General features: G+C 47.3%; 1 protein-coding gene across 6 annotated transcripts in view; it reads left to right on the top strand.

Annotated features, from left to right (window-relative positions):
• The window catches only part of ccser2a (coiled-coil serine-rich protein 2a), an 883,756-nt gene that overhangs the window by 215,206 nt on the left and 646,492 nt on the right, over window positions 1-22,058 (top strand). The gene's annotated exons all lie outside the window — the stretch shown is intronic.

The raw sequence follows: 22,058 nt of genomic DNA, 5'->3' as shown, positions 1-22,058 counted from the left end.
GTAATGATCAATAACTCAACACACCAATTAGTAAGATTCAAATCAGTACACATTTATTATACACAGTAAATCGCTACTCATGCATAAACTCTCCTTTCTAGGCTACTCCTATCACTAAAAGGCCTATACTTAGCTTCGGACTGGCCCACCAGGTCAGGGGAACAAATGGCCTTTCGTTCAGGCCCTGAGTCTGCAGGATTCAAAAGCTGGTATGGACTGGTAGCTAGGAGTGCCTATCTCGTAGCGAGCGTTGACTTGAGACTTACTTGGTTGGAGGCAGCATGGCAGGTCACTGTCAAGGGTTGGTTCAAGTTGCTGAGTGACCCTGCCAAAGAAGGACGATTTGAACTTGGGGGCTTTACTTTATAGTCCCCAGGGGCTTCCCGCCCTTCGGGGCGAACCCCGTACCTGGTTCCAAGTGATTGGACTACTTTCCGATCACTTGGGTCGATTTCTCCAATGCTGGAGCGGCTCCCTGATCTCTGGGCGGTCCCTGAGTGTCTGCTGGCCTTCCTTTGTCTTGGCTCCTGCTGGCGCCGAGGGGTCTGGCTTGGGTTTGTTTACCTTAACTGTTGCCATTGTGCCTGGGAATCGCACATTACTATGTAGATGGCTGCTACATTACTATGCAGATGGCTGCTGGTTTCAGTGCTGTCTGGTTCCTTACAGGTCTCAATACAAATGATTTCTGTATTTGCTAGTCTTTGCCTGTGTTGGCTTAATTTCCCTTCAGCCTTTGCGGTTCTCCATTTTAAGTCGGGAAGTGGCCAACTCAGGTGGCTACATACTTCCATTAGAGCACTTTATGGAATCCATTCATTCAAAGGCGTTCACCTCTATACTATTATGTAGGATTCAGTTTTCACCCTCTTGTGACAAATATTTCACAGCTGGCTAATCTGCGGCAAGTGAAACACGGGTGCACAATATTTAATCAGTGATGGACCAAAAGATTGACTTCTTCTTGACTCTCAATTTCATTCTGCAGCATTTATTCCAGCTTGAAATCCGTTGCAACCTTTTGTTCTTCATTCCAGCTTGTTAATGCTTCCGAGATTTGATTGAAATGCACAGCATCGAGTGAGGTGATTGACCTTTATGAAAGCATAATAATGTCATGTACAGTGCCTGTGTCACGTGTTAAGAGACCCGTGGGAGGATTTGGAAACAACAGGATTAAACAGCTTGGCAGTTTAAACTTCTGATTATATTCTTTGATTCACAACTTGTGGAACAGTTAAGAGCTGAGACCTCTATCTAATGATTGTAATGGGGTGATGGAGGTGAGGGTGGGTTGGGTTAAAAAAATGTAGGGCATTATGTCTGACAATATTGCTAAAGTTAGGATCATCATGAATAGCATTTCTAATTCAAATTACCAGTTGCTTTTGCCATTGGGAGGCAGTGTCTATCTAGGAATACTGTTTCTACTGATTTGCATTGTTGTGTCATGTACAGTTAGGTCTTGCAGTGTCAGATACTGAAGCAAAATGAAACCTTTGGTTCGATTCACTGGAAAAGGACTCGCGCTGGAGGGTGCCCATGCTGCCGCCACATCTTTTATTTACAATTTCTTAAATATGTGATTTGCATCAAAAAATATTTGGTTTGCAGGCTTTGAAAAATTCTGGATAGAAGTATTAAAACGGACATCCCACGTCCTCAATGGCTGCAGGAGGGTATTCCTGGTGCTGGCTCGAAGAAGCTGGTGCAAACCCCAATCTCAAAAGGCTAATGGGATATGTCTCAGCCTCTGTATTGTGGTGTGAAGGAAAACCCTTTTAGTGTTTAACTTTCATCTTTTCACCTTTTGTTTTTGGTGAAACCAATTATTTTCAGAATACATTTTTAAACGTCACTGTACAGTAACAAGCTCTCTATCTATGTACTTATTGAATTCTTTACTCTCGAGACTGAGGAGATGAACCAAACCTTCGCCACTGATGGAACTGTACCAGAGCAGTGGCAGCAGTCGGGAACAGGGATTGATTTTAGTTGGAGCAAGGGTGCCCAAATAGAGTTGAGGGCATGCATGAGTAATCAGTTCCTTGGGCAGATGTGTTGCGAGGGCAGTGTCTCTGTTTTCTATTCTTTCCCACTCTTCCTTGCTTTGCCAGTTCTCCGCCCCCACCATCACCCACACTCCAATCTTCCTCGTCTGAAAAATGTTGACTCATTGCTGAAGTATAGCTTATCTTCCACCATCTCTCTCAATTTGCCATTCTTTTTGAGTTATCTTTGACAGCGTGTCAGTAAGGTTCATGGCAGCCCAGCGCAAGCCCATCTTTATGGTACCTTGAAGTTCACAATGAGAAAAATATGGATTTACTCATCCCTAAATTGGAGTGCTGATCTAATACTGCTGCTACAGTTGTCATTAGGGTGATTTATTCTAGCATAGATAACACTACCTCTAGTCTGCATGGCTCTTGTGTCTGTCATAAGCTTTCTGAACAATCAGGGAACTTTGTAAAGTTTTAACTTTTTCAAAACATACCTGCCATCATCCACTAACCATCAAAGGGGCTTTTGTTTTGCTGAAGGTATTTTGTGCAATGTTTTACTGAATCACAGCATGATGCAGCATAAAGGGAACCATTCGGCCCATCCTACCAGTGCTGGCTCTTTGGAAAGCTATCCAAGTACACTCACCCTTTCCCCATTGCTCTGTGATTTTCTTTTTCCTTTTAAACAAAGTTCCAATTAATTCCATTTAAAAATGATTGATTCTGATTCCATCATCCGTTGAGGCAGATTTAGCAACTTTCTTTTTCTCATGTCTCTTCTGATTCTTATACTACTTGCCTTAAATCTGCATCTTCTGGTTACTGATCCTGCTGCCATTGGAAACAATTTCTCCTAATTTATTCTATTATAACTCTTCTTGTGTTTGAAGGCAAACAAGCCCAGCTTGCCCATTCCCTCCATAAATTCAGATTGCCACTCTGTACCCACTGACCTCAGTGCCTGTCTCGCCTGACCTACCATTCTCAGGTCGGACAAGATCCAGGCATCACCAGTGCCCAGCATCCGGGGGTCGGGACATTAAGTCATGAGGGGAGTTCTGGGCTATGGAGTGGTGGGGGTATAAAACAAAGAACAGAGAAAAGTACAGCACAGGAACAGGCCCTTCGGCCCTCCAAGCCCGTGCCGACCATGCTGCCCGTCTAAACTAAAATCTTCTGCACTTCCGGGTCTGTATCCCTCTATTCCCATCCTATTCATGTATTTGTCAAGATGCCCCTTAAATGTCACTCTCGTCCCTGCTTCCAACACCACCTCCGGCAGCGGGTTCCAGGCACCAACTACCCTCTGTTTTAAAAAAAAAACCTGTCTCGTACATCTCCTCTAAACCTTGCCCCTCGCACCTTAAACCTATGCCCCCTAGTAATTGACCCCTCTACCCTGGGAAAAAGCCTCTGACTATCCACCCTACCTATGCCCCTCATAATTTTGTAGACCTCTATCAGGTCGCCCCTCAACCTCCGTCGTTCCAGTGAAAACAAACCGAGTTTATTATTAGGGTGGGGGGAAGGGTGTGTGTGTCCAGGACATTGGATCGGGGGGTCAGGTCAGGTCATGATAGGGGAGGTGGTGGTTGGAGGGAGGGGGAATCCCATGTGGGTGGGGGTTTGGGATGGATACTGGGGTGTGACGGGGTTGAATTTGAGGAGTCCTCTGTTGCGTTGGGAGTGTGGGGTGTCCCATGAAGGGATCGAACTGGGAATTTAAAATAGTTACGCTGAAGTTATAAATGGTTGTATTTCTTCAAACGTTTTCAGAGCAACATTTAGCAACACTGGCAGAACCATCAATAGTTAGCAATTTAAATTGTTTTGTTGGATGCTCCCCAGGGCAGCACAATTGTTCAGGGAAAGTTAGTGTTTCTGGGCAATTGCAGTGCAGATGCTTAGCAGAGAATTTCGGAGAGAGGTCCCCAGCACATCTTTGAGGTGCCGTGAAGTTACGGGCTGGTCTCTTTACTGATGTTTTCATAACTGCTGTCTCAATTTGTCCTGCCATCTTCAAACATTTGTCTACTTTCCTTGCCAGGTGTTGTTGTGCTTGCACCTACTACAAAATTAATTGTCTATCTATTTTTGTACGATCTGATAACACTCCTACCTACTCCTTTACTGGCCCATTGGCAGCATTCTCTTCTCTTGTAAAGACAGATGAAATGTAGCCATGTCCTCCGCTTTGACAAGAACATCTTTTTTGGTCCCTAATTGTCCCAGCCTCTGACTATCTAATTTCTATTTGTATCTAAAAAAGGCTTTTTGGTTCCTTTCCAGCTATTCCATTCCTGTTCTCTCTCTGCCTCCTTTTATTATCCTTTCAGATCTCTTGTGTACACTCTACATTCAGCTTGGTTCCCTGCTGTATTATTACCTATACCATTGGCATAAGTCTTTCTTTTTATGATGACACCAACTTTTCAAGCTTACTTTATTTAGATTTCTATGCAATCTGGTGTTTACCACGTCACATTTGGGTTACTTTGGATCTGTTTTTCTGTTGCAACTGAAGCTTCACTAACATTTAAAAATTCCAAGTGAGAAATCAAGGCCCAATTACTGGTGCGCACCAATATATGTTTTTATGTTAGTAAATACGTTATATTTGCAATCAAAGTTTTTGCCAGTGTGTGTGAGCTGTAATCTTTCTAGCAGGACATAGTGTGGGACATTACTTTTGTGAAAATTGCAAGTGCATAATGAGGTTTACACAGCAGTTACTTGATTCTGTTTCACTGCAATACCAAATCATTTATGAACCAAGATGTTATTGTTGTTATGGGCCAGGGTTTAGAAAACTCCAAAGTATATAATGGAATTCATCTGACCCCGACTTTGAATAGATTTTGGTCATAGGGAGCACAAGGGTCCACTCTCCAGGTGTTATGTTTAAAAGGTATTTTTAAAACAAAACAATGTTTATTATATGAACCCAGTTAACATTTTATAAACACACAGTAAACATCTTTTCAACTACCAAAACACACAACCCCACAGATACAATACTCTATAAGTAACCCTTAATACTTTTCCTAGCAACATCCATAAGTTAAACCCTTTTTACAAAGATTGCAGGTTTAAATTCTCTACAGAAACAGGTATTACTTTGGAATCATCAAATGAGCTGAAGACATTCTTTAGCTTGTAGAGAGAGAGAGATCATTACACATCCGCTTGCTTTGAATACAGCTCTCCAACTCTGAAAAACGAAACCAAAAACAGAGCCACAAAGCAGCTTTTCAGCTCAAAACGAAGGTAAAAAGACAGACAGACAGCCCAGCTCCACCCACACACTGACATCACTGCAGCTATTTGATAAACACCCATTTCTTATAGGTACATCCACCTGACATTGTTAAGGAAAAAATAAAAAATATAAGGGATTTACGTTTGGCCCTAATGCACAGTAGCTAATTTCTCCCTCGCTTCCCGCCTTTCAGAAAAATAGTGTTTAAAACCACTAATGACCAAGAAACAAGGAAAATGCAGCTTGCCATTGGGAATGGTCTCAGCCATAAAACTCACAGGGAAGCTGTGTTATCAGAATTCTGACCTCTTGAATGGAATTCTTTTAATGTTCTGTGCTTGTAATATATTTGTGTGCTTCAGAGTATTCCCCTTATTAACTCGTCGTGTGTGTGTGGGGAGGGGAGGGGGGGGTGTGTGTGTGTGATGTGCGCGCACTCACCCTTTATGATACAGCTGACAGAGTAAATACAGTACATCAAACCTACAAAGTCAGAGTGTAGCCTGCAGCAAGAATTGTACCATTATTGATGGTGGAAATGCTTCTCATGCCAACATCACAACGATGAATGGTGCTGGCATTATGTGGTAGACTTGTTAATTTGTGTGTCACTGTATAACACTAGATGGCATCTTGAAGTGTGGTCCACAATGTGAATGGCCAAGGTGACATAATTCCAGAACTAATTTTTTTGCCTTGTGAGAATAAGTTCAGATAGATAAAGCAACATGTCCAGTAGCAGGTTACCCACAGGATGTAGTCTGAAGTCTCTGGTTACATCAGGCAGAAGTACAGCTATCTATCCCAGGGCAAGGCATATTTTCTTTGTATTATTGCCTACGTGACATTAAGATGGATTTTTTTGAAAGCAAATTGTGCCTTTAGAGTAAATAGACTGACATTGTAAAATAATAATGGTATTCTTCAATAAATAAGCTATGGCAGATAAGATCTCTGCAAATTGCTACCCAAAATGTGATTCGAAACAAAACAAAATGGTAATTTTAAAAAGGGTAGGTATACATTTATATTATGTGGCATTGTTTACCTTACCACTGCTGATGCATTGCTCCTGCAGCCCAAGTACAAAGCCAGAGACTGGCGTGACAGAATTAATATCTACAGCGTAGGAACAGGCCATCTGATCAAATAAATCCACATTGCTGTTTGTACTCCACACATGCCTCCTCCCACTCTAATTACCTCTTCAAACCCTGACTCTCTCTCTTTCATCCTTGTGCAGACAGCAAGCCTCCTCTTAAATGGATCTTTGCTGTTGACTTCAACCACTCCATCGGACATTCAATTCCACATACACACCACTCTCTACGGAAATAAATTCCTCAAATTCTTTTTGATCGATGCTATATTCGCAGCTCCTTGTTCTGGACTTGAAACCCAATGGAAACAGCTTCTCTACATCCTGAAGTGAAATTAGATTTTATGGAGGTGGAACCTCTTGGGAATTAGGTTAAAGTGTAACTTTGGATTTACAATGCACAACTTTGGTGTCACTGTGAAGTGTGTCTTCATTGCTAAGATCACTTTTCTGGAAGATGTTATTGAAAACCTCCTTTGTGATGTCTGAATGTAGTTTCATTTTTATGAAGGATTTAGCTCAAACTGCTATACTATCCAGACATTTTTAATTAAAACTATACATTGCACGAATGCATTCTAAAGAAGTTATTAAACATATTTTGTTAGATATACTTCGGTCATGAAGAAAATGTGCAGACCGAGGGGAATTCATAATGTGTTACTGAGAATTAACAATTGTTTCTGAAGTTAATAGTGGTATTATGGACCTCTGGTGAAGGCTGTTTCAATCCCTAAGTAGATAAATGGATGACGGATTCTTTCTAGACAGTGGTTCACCAGGGAACAGCAGATAGCATTAACAAATGATCTACCGTATGTCCCATCGGTACAGTGCAGTGTTAATGTTAAACCTGATCCTTGCTCCCCGTAGTATTCCGATAAAAGGTTTCTCTGCAGGCAGCAGCCAACAAAAAGCCTATCTTCTGCGTGACTGGAGAAATTAACATCACGATATAAAAGAACGATTCCTCTCCAGATCAGGTGTTTGAATAAACCTGTGTTAGGATATGCTGTAAGGAAAGCTTTTCAGATTTTGAGGTTTTCCAAGCCTACTTCCAGTTTGAAATCTATGCAAACTTCTCTCCTCTGTTTAGAATTTGAGTTTAATTTAATTTGTTCAGTTAAATGAGTTATTTGTGCCCCAGTAGAAAGTAAGATTGTACATATCATTAACGTCAAATGTGATGTTAGCCTTTATTGCAAGATGGTTAGAATAGAAGAGGAACAAAATCTTGCTGCAATTAAATCAAGCTTTGGCATGATCACACTTGGAATAGTCTGTGTAGTTTTAGTCTCCACATGTAAAAAAGGATGGACTCATTATCAAGGGAGTGGAACACAGCTTCATTGGATTGATTTTTGGATGGAGGGGTGGGCCTGGAAATAGAGATCAAGTGAAATGGGCTTACATTTTCTGGCTCTTGGGCAAATAAGAAGTGATCTCCTCAAAAGGTCTAAAATTTTTGACAGGGTAGTTGATGAGTCTGTTTTCCCTGGCTAGAACTAGATATCAGCTATTTAGGACTGAGATGAGGAGAAATGTCTTCACTTGGGTTGAAAATCTTTGTGATTCTCAACCCCGAGGGCTGTGGATGCTCAACTGTTGAAGACTGATAGATATTTGGCCACTGAGGGAATCTGGGTCATGGTGGTGGGGTTGAAAAGTATAGTCGCAAAATATCTGCCATGATTTTAAATAGTGGAGCATGCGTGAGGAACTGTGTGACTTACTGCTCCTATTTTTTGTTCTAATTACATGAGTATATAACATTTGATGCTTTAATTTGTATGATTATTTTTGCTTCTTGTATGTTCTAATGAATCAAGACTACATTGTCTGTTGACTGGCCTGAACTGTTTCCTGCGTGTTTGTCTTTCTCAGTTTCCAGCATCTGTAGTTTCTTTTGATGACAATATGCCGTATAACGTCAATGTTGTGATCTCTTGCTGAAATGTTTCATGGAATGATTACTAGGGAATGTGGTCACTTGCAGGACTATATTTGCTACCCTTCATGCTCTTTCTGTGCAACCACATGCAGGGACCCAAGTTCCATTCCCGTCTTTGTGGAGTTTGCATGTTCTCCCAGTGGCTGCATGGGTTTTTTACGGAAGGTCTGGTTTCCTTCCACAGTCCAAAGATGTGCAAGTTAGGTGGATTGGCTACGATAAATTGCCCCCTAGTGTCCTGGGATTTGGGGGGTTGCGGGATAGGGTCGAGTGGGCGGGGTTGTGAACCTGGGTCGTGTTCCTTGTAAACATCAACTGTTACTTCTCTGAAATTACAACTTGGAAAGCCAAGCCATGATACATGTCGAGCTGTGATGTTGTTCCTCTGAAAGTAATAATGCATCACGGGGGCTGTAATTTGTTTTGTTTTTGGAATTTGGAAAAGGATAATCCATTTTGTAGCATCACCGTTAAAGCTCAAATAGAACATGGTGTAGAGTTACTGATCAGGCAATAAGTCTGATGGATCACCCTTGGATTCAGTGACGAGAGAGGTATTGATCCGTTGTTTAGGTTGCAGTGTAATCAAATAGCAATTTACAGCCTTGAGTCCTATTTTGCCAGCTTTTTGCGATTTTGATAATTATTGAACGTTTTCTTTTGAAAACACTTTCATCATATTTCAGTGTTATTCATTTTTGGGTAATGTGCATGAATTCTTAATGTTTTATTATTGTTTGGTCACTGTTCTGTGCATTCAGGCTATTTAGCATTTTCATTAGAATTTATTTTTGGAAATGCCTGTGGCAAACTAAGTGCATTAACTAAAGGAGGGATAGTTTGCAAAATGCCAATTAGTGCTATAAATTTGAGAGTATGTTCCTTAAAGACAGTGAGGAGGCATGGGATAGAACTAGAAACATAGAACATACAGTGCAGAAGGAGGCCATTCAGCCTATCGAGTCTGCACCAACCCACTTAAGCCCTCACCACCCTATCCCAATAACCCCTCCTAACCTTTTTGGACACTAAGGACAATTTAGTATGGCCAATCCACCTAATCTGCACGTCTTTGGAGTGTGGGAGGAAACCGGAGCACCTGGAGGAAACCCACACAGACACGGGGAGAACATGCAGACTCCACACAGACAATGACCCAGCGGGGAATCGAACCTGGGACCCTGGTGCTGTTTAGCCACAGTGCTAGCCACTTGTGCTACCCATAAATATGTAGAAATTCCCAAAAGTATCGGGTAATGAAATCTTTACTTCTATTCTTAACTATTACAACAGCAACTAGAAAACATCCCAAATTTTTATAATTGAAGCATAATTGAACAAAAATCAATGCTGAACCACTGAAGAAGATATCATAAAAGGATGACCAGTAGTAGGAGGACAAAGGGGCAATTAGCTATGTGAAACACTATCACAAAGTTGAGAAAGATGACATGGGATACCATAGTCATGGTCAACAGGATGCCACACAACAGCAAATTGACATGTTAGTTAAGGAGCTTTGACACCGTGTCATCTGGACTCCATGTTGGTTCTTTTCTCTCCCTACAGATGCTGCCAGACATGCTGAGATTTTGCAGCATTTTCTCTTTGGTTTCAGATTCCAAAATCCTCAGTAATTTTCTTATATATTAGTTAAGATGCCTTCCCATCAGTAAAATCATAGAGAAAACCCTCTCCGATGAAGACTAGTTGCTGATGAGAGAAATCATGTAAGGATTTCCATTTAAAACATTTCCCTGCCATTTATAGGTTTGAATTAAATCAATGTTGTTCTGGTTCAGTCAGTGATGGAGTAAGTGTACAAAATGTCTCCTCTCTCTCAACATCACAAAAATCATGGTGAGCTGGTCGTTATCACGTTGCTGCTTGTGGGAGCTTGCTCTGTGAACATTGGCTGCCAGCTTCTCGCATTCCATATGTGACCATATTATAAAAATACTTAATTGGCTTTATGGTGCTTTGAGGTGTCTGCTGGCCGTGGAAAAGCACTATGAATCAAATCTTTTTTTCATTATCTAACAAATTTGAGACATTGGGGCGAAATTCTCCCGAAACGGCGCAATGTCCGCCGACTGGCGCCCAAAACGGCACCAATCAGACGGGCATCGCGCCGCCCCAAAGGTGCGGAATGCTCCGCGTCTTTGGGGGCCGAGACCCAACATTGAGGGGCTAGGCCGACGCCGGAGGAATTTCCGCCCCGCCAGCTGGCGGAAACGGCCTTTGTTGCCCCGCCAGCTGGCGCAGAAATGACATGTCGGGGCGGCGCATGCGCGGGAGCGTCAGCGGCCGCTGAAAGTGTCCCGCGCATGCGCAGTGGAGGGAGTCTCTTCCGCCTCCGCCATGGTGGAGACCGTGGCGGAGGCGGAAGGGAAAGAGTGCCCCCACGGCACACGCCGCCCGTGGATCGGTGGGCCCCGATCGCGGGCCAGGCCACCATGGGGGCACCCCCCGGGGTCAGATTGCCCCGCGCCCCCCCCCCCCCCCCCCCCCAGGACCCCGGAGCCCGCCCACGCCGCCTTGTCCCGCCGTTCAAAGGTGGTTTAATCCACGCCGACGGGGCAGGCAATTTATCGGCGGGACTTCGGCCCATCCGGGCCGGAGAATCCAGCGGGGGGGCCCGCCAACCGGCGCGGCCCGATTCCCGCCCCCGCCGAATATCCGGTACCGGAGACTTCGGCAACCAGCGGGGGCGGGATTCACGGCAGCCCCTGGCGATTCTCCAACCCGGCGGGGGGTCGGAGAATGACGCCCTGGGTATTGTTTTCTTACAGAGAAACTCTAAAAATGCAAGTTTTGAGAAGCTTTCCAAGTGATTGGGTGAGAATCTTTTTACTGTGTGAATTAAAGTGTATAACGTACCACACAAACCATCCTTAATGCCACCTCTAAAACTAACTCCATTTAAAGCTTTCCCTGTGTTATATTGATTCTTCCTCTCTATTGCTTCATTTCAGCTTTCTTTTTTCACCCCGTCAGCTGCTGAATAATTTCTCTTTAGTTTGAAATTCCATTTAAAGAACATATAACTGACTTAAAAATGTGAAACACTCAAATGGGGTTTTCATCATGTCTATTAAATTTAAAAAAAGAAAGTTATTATGTGATCAAACTACTTTCCTTGAAGTACTATTATCTAAAACACAGATTGCCCGCTTTCCTGGAATATAACTATTTGAGGTTTTGATTCACTGATAATGTTCCCAGCAAAATAACATTGTCAATACAATTCCAGATTGCTTGGGAATAAACACTGCCTTTATAGCAACAATCACTGGAATGCAACCTGCTCCTACTTGTATTTTATATTGTCAATCTTATTAGTACTGCACATCCTTCAACTATTGTTAAAAGAAAATAAGGTTTTGAAATTCATTTGTCAGCTAATGTGCTGATGAACCTTTCAACAAATAACAGAAAATCAACACTAATCAGCATTTAGTAGTTTTACATTAGCCAGCCTCATTATGAAACAATGGAGGCACTCAACTTCTGACCAAGATGCATATAAATACAGCATTCAGCCATAATCACGTTACCTGCAATATTACCAATTAAGTGTCAATTTAGCATGGCCAATCCACCTACCCTGCACATCATCTTGGGTTGTGGGGGTGAGACCCACACAGACACGGGGGGAATGTGCAAACACCACACAGACAGTGACCCGGGGCGGGATCGGACCCGGGTCCTCGGCGCTGTTGGAGAAGGGAAATATCCATGATGTAGATCTTACTCTGCATTTTAATGCAGATAGAAATGCTTTGAGACAAAAGCTTTCAAATAGTATCAGACAGTGACGATGTCCAGTGGTTGCCAAGAGATCTATTCAAAATTAAGCCGGAGACACTGAAAATATGCAACAGGCTCTTCAGAGAATAGAAGATGAAATAAAGGTGGAGCACTTGGTGTTACCAAGCAGTTTGGTTGCTTCCACAGGTGAGCACTCGTTATGTCAGGCATACTGTTGTCCAGGGGTCGGGATTTGACTGCTGTGCATAACGGGTGCTGTAAATGAGAAATTAAGAGCACTTTGGTGAAGAGGACAACCGTGTCAGGTTGGGTGTCCTAGAGTACTTTCACATTGTTTTTTCCAATGAGTGCAATTAATCAAGTGGTTTATCAGAAAAGTAAAAGTAAAATTCATGTGGGAAGTGCTGGAGAGAATGTTTGATTGAGCCAAATATCTATCGGACTAATGGATCAGAGTTCCTCCAGATGCAGCATTTCCAAGCATAGGGTCCATGTGCCAAATGGTAAGTCAGGTGGATCAGCTGCAGGCGCAGATAGCCGTGTGGGGAGATGATATCATGAGGAAAATGGAGACCTGGCTGAAAAATGGCAGGACTGGGTACTAAACATTTTTGGATAAAAATTGCAAGTAAGGGGAGGAAGGAAATGAGGTGGGATGGCAAGAGTTAATGAAGAGAGCATTGCGGTACTGGATAGAGAGAGATGTCCTTGCGGGGTCAAGGACCGAATCAATTTGGAACAGAACCATGAGGTGCCCTTACACAAGGTGTGTTCTGTGGTGGGAAAGACATGAGGAACAAGTTTGCAAGGTAATTAGAGAGGCGCAAAATTATAGAATAGTTATAGTGGTAGATTCTTACTATGTCAGTCTGTATTAGAATATAGTGTGTAAAGGACAGAGAGGAGGAAGAGTTTGAGGTGGATTCAGGAGATTTTTCTCTGCGTAGTTTTTGGTCTAATGGGGAAAGAGGCATTGCTGGATATGATTCTGATGACAGAGGCAATTGTGTAGTGAGTTCCCACATCGGTGCATGGAGAGAAGGACTAGAAGTGCTCGTAAAAGCAGAAACCGAAAGACCGAGAAGGCTTGGGCTGAAGCTGCAGCAGGAGACAGCATGGTGGAGGACCGGACCTCTGGTTTGTCGACCCAGCGGTCAACGGAGCAGCTGATGCAAGTTATTCAGGAAGGCTTTGCTAAGCAGAAACGGGACTGCTTGGACCCGATAAAAGAGTCAATTGAGCGGCTGGAGCTTAGATTGGACGCCCAAGATCGGGCAATTCAGAAGGTAGAGAAGGCGCTGGTTGAGCAGGAGGAACCTCAAACTGCGGTGGAGTTGGACGTGGGGATACTGAGAGATCAGCAGAAGAAGCTCCTGGAGAAGGTGGAGGACCTAGAGAATAGGTCCCGCCGGCAGAACTTGAGAATCGGGCTCCCGGAGGGGTCCGAAGGAGCGGACGCTGGGACACACATCGCAGACATGTTTGAGAAGCTGCTGGGGGATGGGGCCGGAGGGGGATGAATTTCCCAAAGGTGGACGGGGAGCTGTTGGAAGGGAGGCCCTGATCGGTTTGGAAGATATAATGGAGGGTCTGAAGGCCATGCAGTCGGGTAAAGTCCCTGGGCCGGACGGGTACCCAGTGGTGTTTTATAAAACGTTCTCTGGGATATTGGGGCCGGTGTTGATGAGGATGTTCAATGAGGCAAGGGAAAGAGGGGTGCTGCCCCCGACAATGTCGCAGGCCACGATTTAGCTGATTCTGAAGTGGGACAAGAAACCGGAGCTGTGTGGGTCCTACAGGCTGTTAACCCTGTTGAATATGGATGCTAAATTGGGTCCCAGGTTCGATTCCGGCTTGGGTCACTCTGTGCGGAGTCTGCACGTCCTCCCCGTGTGTGCGTGGGTTTCCTCCGGGTGCTCCGGTTTCCTCCCACAGTCCAAAGATGTGCAGGTAAGGTGGATTAGCCATGATAAATTGCCCTTAGTGTCCAAAATTGTCCTTGGTGTTGGGTGGGGTTACTGGGTTATGGGGATAGGGTGGAGGTGTTGACCTTGGGTAGGGTGCTCTTTCCAAGAGCCGGTACAGACTCGATGGGCCGAATGGCCTCCTTCTGCACTGTAAATTCTATGAGCCAGGGATGCCCCTTCTCCACTGTTGTTCGTGCTAGCTATAGAGCCGTTGGCAATTGCTCGGAGAGCCTCAAGGGGCTGGTTGGGGGGGGGGGGAAGGGGGTTGGGAGGGGGGGGGGGGCGCGCGCGGGGAGGGGGTTGGGGGGGGGGGGGGGACGCGCGTGGGGAGGGGGGGGGGCGCGCGTGGGGGGGGGCCACCGCGGGGCGGTGCACAGAGTCTCTCTCTATACAGACTACCTGCTTCTGTATGTATCGGACCAATAGAGAGGATGGAAGAAATCATGACGATTCTAGGAGAATTTGGCCGGTTTTCGGGATATTAGCTAAATATGGGGAAAAGTGAGATGTTTGCGGTCCAGGCGAGGGGACAGTGGAGGCGATTGGGGGAGCTGCCATTTAGATTAGTAGGGGGAAGCGTTAGGTACCTAGGCATTCAAGTGGCGCGGGAATGGGACCAGCTGCATAAATTAAATCTGGCCTGACTAGTAGTCTATTTTCGGAGATGGGACGCGCTTCCGTTGTCACTGGCTGGGAGGATGCAGTCGGTGAAGATGACAGTCCTCCCGAGTTTCCTGTTTGTATTTCAGTGCCTCCCCATCTTTATTCTGCTGTCCTTTTTTAAACGGGTCAACAGAGTGATCACTAGCTTCGTTTGGGCGGGCAGGACCCCGCAAGTAAGGAAGGTAATGCTTGAGTGGAGTCAGGGAGAGGATGGGCTGGCGCTGCCAAATTTTAGTAATGATTACTGGGCGGCGAATATTGCCATGATCAGGAAGTGTGGTGGGGGTGGGGGGTCGGCACGGGAGCGTATGGAGGCGGCTTCATGCATGGGCACCAGTCTGGGGTCGTTGGTAACTGTGTCTCTGCCGTTCCCGCCGGCACGGTACTCCACCAGCCCCGTGGTGGTGGCGACCCTGAGAGTCTGGGGGCAATGGAGGAGACATGTGGAAGCAGAGGGAGTGTTGGTCTGGAAACCCAATCTGTAATAATCACCGGCTTGCCCCGGGAATTATGGATGGGGGGGTTCCGGATATGGCGGAGAAAAAGGATTGAGAGGATGGGGGATATATTTATAGAAGGGAGCTTTCCGAGTATGAGGGCGCTGGAGGAGAAGTTTGGGTTGGCGCGGGGAAGTGAATTCAGGTATCTGCAGGTGCGGGACTTCCTACGTAAACAGGTGTCAACCTTCCCGCTCCTACCGCTGAGGGGGATTCAGGATAGGGTAGTTTCCAGAAGGTGGGTTGGAGAAGGGAGCGTCTCTGACATTTACAAGGAACTTATGGGGCCAGAGGAGACGCAGACCGAGGAGCTGAAGCGCAAGTGGGAGGAGGAGCTGGGAGGAGAGCTAGAGGATGGTCTATGGGCAGACGCGTTGAGTAGAGTCAATGCGTCCGCAACATGTGCCAGGCTCAGCCTGATACAATTCAAGGTCATTCATCGGGCTCACATGATAATGGCCCGGATGTGCAGATTCTTTGGGGTGGAAGATAGGTGTGCAAAATGTGCGGGAGGACCAGCGAACCATGTCCACATGTTCTGGGCATGTCCGAAGCTTAGGGGATTTTGACAGGGGTTTTCCAGATGTCATGTCCACGGTGTTAAAAACAAGGGTGGCACTGAGTCCAGAGGTGGCGATTTTCAGGGTGTCGGAAGACCCAGGAATCCAGGAGGAGAAAGAGGCAGACGTTCTAGCCTTTGCTTCCCCGGTAGCCCGGAGACGGATACAATTAGCTTGGAGGGACTCAAAGCCCCCAAAGTCAGAGACCTGGCTATCGGACATGGCTAGCTTTCTCTGTTTGGAGAAAATCAAGTTCGCCTTGAGAGGTCAGTGTTCGGGTTCGCCCGGAGGTGGCAACCGTTCGTCGACTTCGCGGAAAATTAATCGTCAGCAGAAGTTGGGGGGGTGGGGTTTAGTTTAGCCAAGAGTAGGGGGTTAATAAAGGTGGGACCTATAAGGAAGGGAGACGGCTTTTGCACTACGTTTATAGTTTCATGTACATTGTTTATTTTGTTGTTATAATACCAAAAATACCTCCATAAAATGTTTATTTAAAACGAAAGGGATGGAAACCGTAAAAGTGTGGTTAAAAAAGGGAGTTGGACTGAAATGGGGATTTATGCAGGGAGATGGGGCATGTGGCTGTTATACGAAATGAGTCGTTTTCATCTGGCTTTAGCAAGGAAGAAGATGCCATCCAAGTCATTGTTAAATAATACCGAGGGAAATTGCAGGGGCAGTGGCCAAAATCTTCCAATTCTACACAAAACTTGGAAGTATTGTAAACTAAAAGGAGGACGGCGATGAACTTCAAGACAACGTAGACAGGCTTGTTAAGTAGGCAGACAAGCATTAGGGCGGCACAGTGGTTAGCACTGTTGCTTCACAGCGGCAGGGACCTGAGTTCGATTCCCGGCTTGGGTCACTGTCTGTGTGGAGTCTGTACGTTCTCCCCGTGTCTGTGTGGGTTTCCTCCGGGTGTTCCAGTTTCCTCCCACAAGTCCTGAAAGACGCGCTGTTAGGTGATTTGGACATTCTGAAATCTCCCTCTGTGTACCCGAACAGGTGCTGAATGTGGCGACTAGGGGCTTTTCACAGTAACTTCATTGTAGCGGTAATGTAAAACTACTTGTGACACAAATAAAGATTATTATTAACATGAAATTTGAAATGATTAATTTGTTAGGAAGCATGAGGACAGGCAATATACAGTAGAGAGGGTGCAGATAAGATTCACTAGAATGGTTCCAGGGATGAGGAGCTGCAACTATATAGATGCATTGGAGGAGCTGGAGTTGTTCTCTTGGAGAAGAGATGATTAAGATGAGTTTTGGTAGAGGTTTTGAAAATCAAGAGGAACTTCTGTTGGTGGAAGGGTAGAGAACCAATGGACATCAATTTAAGGTCTTTGACGAAGAGCCTTGAAGACTCGGAATGTTAGCTCTGTTCTTTATCCATAGATTCTGTTGAGCCTCCTGAGGTATTCCAGCATTTTCTGATTTTGTATCAATTTAAGGTGATTGGCAAAAGAACCAACAGCGACAAGATGCAAAACATTTTTATAAAGCATATGGGGAAGATCTGGAATGCCCTGCCTGAGTTTGGGATGGAGGCAGATTCAATAGAGGCCTTCAAAAGGCGATTGTTTCATGTTCTGAAGCAAAACTAATTGCAGGGGGGAAAAAAAGGGAATTGGGACGAGGGGGATTGTTCTTTTAGAGAGCTGGCATAGTAAATACCGGCCAATAGACCTCATTTTATGCTGTAAACATTCAGTGATTCTATGAATTAACTTGTCATTTAGAAAAGCCCAGATTTTGCTGGAGATCAAAGCAATTACTGCGGATGCTGGAATCTAAAACAGTGGAGTCATCCAGACTCAACATTAACTCCCTTCTCTCTTCACGGATGCAGTCAGACCCGCTGTGATTGTCCAGTATTTTCTGTTTTTGCTGGAGATGGGCTGGCCTGCTTTGAATAGATTGAAATGGAGGCATACAGGGCAATAGATGAGAGAGGTAGTGCAGAAGAATGGTGTGGTAATGTATTTTTTCATTTGATTCAGGAGGGGAATCAAAATCTATTAAGATATTTTTTAATGTGTAATCATTGTATAAAGCTGTGCATTTGGAAAGGACCCTGTATTAGTTTTGTACCCAACTTCACAAATGACCCTTTGGCTGATTAATAGGATATGACGAGTGGAGTTCCACAGGGGCTATACTGGGGCTTCAACGTTTTACAATTTATGTCGATGACTTAGATGAGGAGAGTGAAGTTAAATTTGCACAAAGATAGGTAGGAAAGTATGTTGTGAAGAGGACATGAGGTTACCGTGGGCAGCACGGTAGCAGAAGTGGATAGCATTGTGGCTTCACAGCGCCAGGGTCCCAGGTTTGATTCCCTGCTGGGTCACTGTCTGTGCGGAGTCTGCACGTTCTCCCCGTGTCTGCGTGGGTTTCTTCCGGATGCTCTGGTATCCTCCCACAGTCCAAAGACGTGCAGGTTAGGTGGATTGGCCATAATAAATTGCCCTTAGTGACCAAAAACGTTAGGAGGGGTTATTGAATTACGGGGGTAGGGTGGAAGTGAGGGCTTGAGTGGGTTGGTGCAGACTCGATGGGCAGAATGGCCTCCTTCTGCACTGTATGTTCTATGTACAGGCAAATACAGATAGGATGAGTGAGTGGGCAAAACTGACTCATCCTTGTCCCGGTCATGTGTGCCCTGTGCAGCACCTTGTACTGTATGAGGCTGAACCTCGCGCACAATGAGGAAGAGTTCACCCCAGGGCGTCTGCCCACGTCCCTTCCTCAATTTTCTCTCCCAACTCCTCCTCCCACTTACCTTTTACCTCCACCACCGAGGCCGCCTCCTCCTCCACCTGGTAAATTTCCAAGATCTTCCCCACCCCCCCCCCCGAGAGCACCCTGTCCTGTGCTGTGTGTGGCCGTAGCCGCGGGAATTCCGCCACCTGCCATCTGGCAAACGCCCTTACCTCTAAGTACCTGAAGGTGTTCCCGGGGGGAGCCCGTACTTCTCCTCCAGCTCACCCAGGCTCGCGAACTTCCCGTGCACAAACAGGTCCCCCAACCTTCGTATCCCTGCCCTGTGCCACCCCGCAAAGCCTCCACCTGTTCTTCCTGGGGCGAACCGGTGGTTCCCCCGTAAAAGGGTCCCCGCCGAGGCCCCCACTTCCCCCTGTGCCGCCTCCACTGCCCCCAAATTTTGAGGGCAGGCACCAACACCGGGCTCATGGTATACCTCCTTGGAGGGAGCGGCAGCGGCGCCGTTGCCAGTGCCCCCAGACTCGTACCCACACAAGATGCCGTCTCCAGCCTCTTCCATGTGGCCCCGTCCCCCTCCATCACCCACTTGCGCACCATCGTCGCATTGGCGGCCCAGTAGTATCCACAGAGGTTGGTCAGCGCCAGTCCCCCCCATCTCTACTCCGCTCCAGGAACAACACCCTCCCCCTCGGAGTCCCTCGCGCCCACACATACCCCATTATACTCCTGTTAACCCGCCTGAAAAAAGCCTTCGGGATAAACATGGGGAGGCACTGGAACAAGAACAAAAACCTTGGGAGCACCGTCATTTTGATTGACTGCACCCTACCCGCCAAGAACAGCGGCAACGCGTCCCACCTCTTGAACTCCTCCTCCATTTGCTCCACCAGCCTTGTAAAATTAAGCCTATGCAGGGCCCCCCAGCTCCTGGCTCCCAGATACCTGAAGCTCCTCTCCGCCTTTTTTAGTGGGAGCTCGCCAATCCCCCTCTCCTGGTCCTCTGGATGAACTGCGAACAGCTCGCTCTTCCTCATGTTGAGCTTGTACCCCAAATTCCCTAAGAATCCTCATTACCTCTGGCATTCCTCCCACCGGGTCCGCCACATACAGCAGCAGGTCGTCCGCATAAAGCAACACCCTATGTGGCACACAATCCTCAATCCTCGTGGCTAAGACCTTCGCCAGCACCTTTGGCTTTGAAAGCAGACCAAGGCAGGCCAGCGGCACGGTTCAATTCCCGTAACAGCCTCCCCGAACAGGCGCCGGAATGTGGCGACTAGGGGCTTTTCACAGTAACTTCATTTGAAGCCTACTTGTGACAATAAGCGATTTTCATTTCATTTTTCATTTCACATTTAGCAAGGAAATCGGTCTGTAAGACCCACACTGCAGGGGATCCTTGTCCTGCTTCAGGATCAAGGAGATCAGTGGCCAGGACATCGTCGGGGGCAAGGCCCCCCCCCCCTCCCTTGCCTCATTGAAGGTCCTAACTAACAGCGGGCCCAACAGGTCCATATTTTTTTATAGAATTCGACCGGGAAACCATCCGGCCCCGGTGCCTTCCCTGCTTGCATGCTTCCTATCCCTTTGGTCAGCTCCTCCAGCCCAATCGAGGCCCCCAATCCCACCACCAGTCCCTCTTCCACCTTTAGAAACCTCAATTGGTCCAGGAAGCGGCCCATCCCTCCCTCCTCCCGCGGGGGCTCGGATCGGTACAATTCCTCGTAGAAGTCCCTGAAGACCCCATTGATGCCAGCTCCACTCTGCACCACACTCCCTCCCCTGTCCTTAACTCCCCCGATCTCCCTAGCTGCGTCCCGCTTCCGAAGCTGATGCGCCAGCATCCGGCTTGCCTCTTCCCCATACTCGTAAATGGCCCCCTGGGCCTTCCTCCACTGCACCTCCGCCTTCCTGGTTGTCACCAGGTCGAATCCGGCCTGGAGGCTATGCCTCTTCCTCAACAATCCTTCCTCGGGCTCCTCCGCATACCTCCTGTCTACGCTCTCCCGCTCCCCCCGCTCCTTGTGGGCCCTAATGGAGATCAGCTCTCCCCTCACCACCGCCTTCAGTGCCTCCCATACCATCCCCACACGGACCTCCCCGTTGTCGTTGGTCTCCAGTTACCTCTCTATACTTTCTCGGACCCGCTCGCTCACCTCCTCGTCCGCCAACAGCCCCACCTCCAAGCGCCACAGCGGGCGCTGGTCCCTCTCCTCCCCATCTCCAAGTCCACCTAATGCGGGGCGTGGTCCGAAATGGCTATCGCCGAATACTCAGTATCCTCTACTCTCGCTATCAATGCCCTACTCAAGATGAAAAAGTCGATTCGGGAATAAGCCTTATGGACATGTGAAAAGAATGAAAATTCCCGAGCCCCCGGCCTTGCAAATCTCCAAGGGTCCACCCCTCCCATCTGGTCCATAAACCCCCTCAGCACTCTAGCCGCCGCCGGCTTCCTACCCGTCCTAGACCTGGAGCGATCCAGTGCCGGGTCCGGCACCGTGTTAAAGTCTCCCCCCATTATCAGGCCCCCCATTATCAGGCCCCCCACTTCCAAGTCTGGGATCCGACCCAACAAAAGCCGCATAAAACCCGCATCGTCCCAGTTCGGGGGATACACATTGACCAGTACCACCCTCTCTCTCTGCAACTTGCCACTTACCATTATGTACCTGCCGGCATTATCTGCCACAATGCTCACCGCCTCAAACGACACCTTCTTTCCCACCAAGATTGCCACCCCTCGATTTTTGGCTTCCAGCCCCCAGTGAAACACCTGACCTACCCACCCTTTCCTCAATCTTACCTGGTCTGCCACCTTCAGGTGTGTCTTCTGAAGCATAACCACATCCGCCTTGAGCCCCTTCATGTGTGCGAACACGCGGGCCCGCTTAACTGGCCCATTCAGTCCCCTTACATTCCAGGTTATCAGCCGGATCAGGGGGGTACCCTCCCCCAGGGAGGGGGGAAACTAGCCATGACCCCTCCTCAGCCAGCCATGCGCCCGCACCCCACACCCGGCCCGTTCCCCACAGCGGCATACCCCCGTCTCGACCCTGCCCACTCGCTCCAGCTCCTCCTTGACCATAGCAGCAACTCGATCCCCCCCCCCGGGCTAGGACCCATCCTAGCTGATTTATTCCCCCCATTGCTCTTCCGCAAGTCAGCTGGCTCCTGCTGAACCCGGCCACTCCTGCCTCTCCTTCGACTCCTCCCATTGTGTGGGACACCCTCCTCTCCTGTCCCCATCCATAGGTTCTGCCCCTCCCCCTTCTGTTCTAAGCGGGGGAAACAACCCTCACTTCTCCGCCCCGGCTCCGCCCCCTCCAGTCTTCAGCGCGGGAAGAAGCCCGCGCTTTCCACCTACCAGGCCCCACCACCTCTAACACAGCTACTTTTACAGGCCCGGTCCCCTCACCCCTGACTCGGGCCTCCCCCTGCCCGCGGGGCCCCATCTCACCTCCAAGAGCCCCCCCCCCCCCCCCCCCGACTAACCCAACCAAAACAGTGCCCAACCCGCCCCAGCCACCCTCACCGACCCAAAAGAGAAAAAACA

This window comes from Scyliorhinus torazame, chromosome 28 (assembly GCF_047496885.1).
Source record: "Scyliorhinus torazame isolate Kashiwa2021f chromosome 28, sScyTor2.1, whole genome shotgun sequence".
Taxonomy (NCBI): Eukaryota; Metazoa; Chordata; class Chondrichthyes; order Carcharhiniformes; family Scyliorhinidae; genus Scyliorhinus; species Scyliorhinus torazame.
The sequence above is the reverse complement of the archived record's forward strand: the minus strand, read 5'-3'. Positions and strand labels throughout refer to the sequence as shown.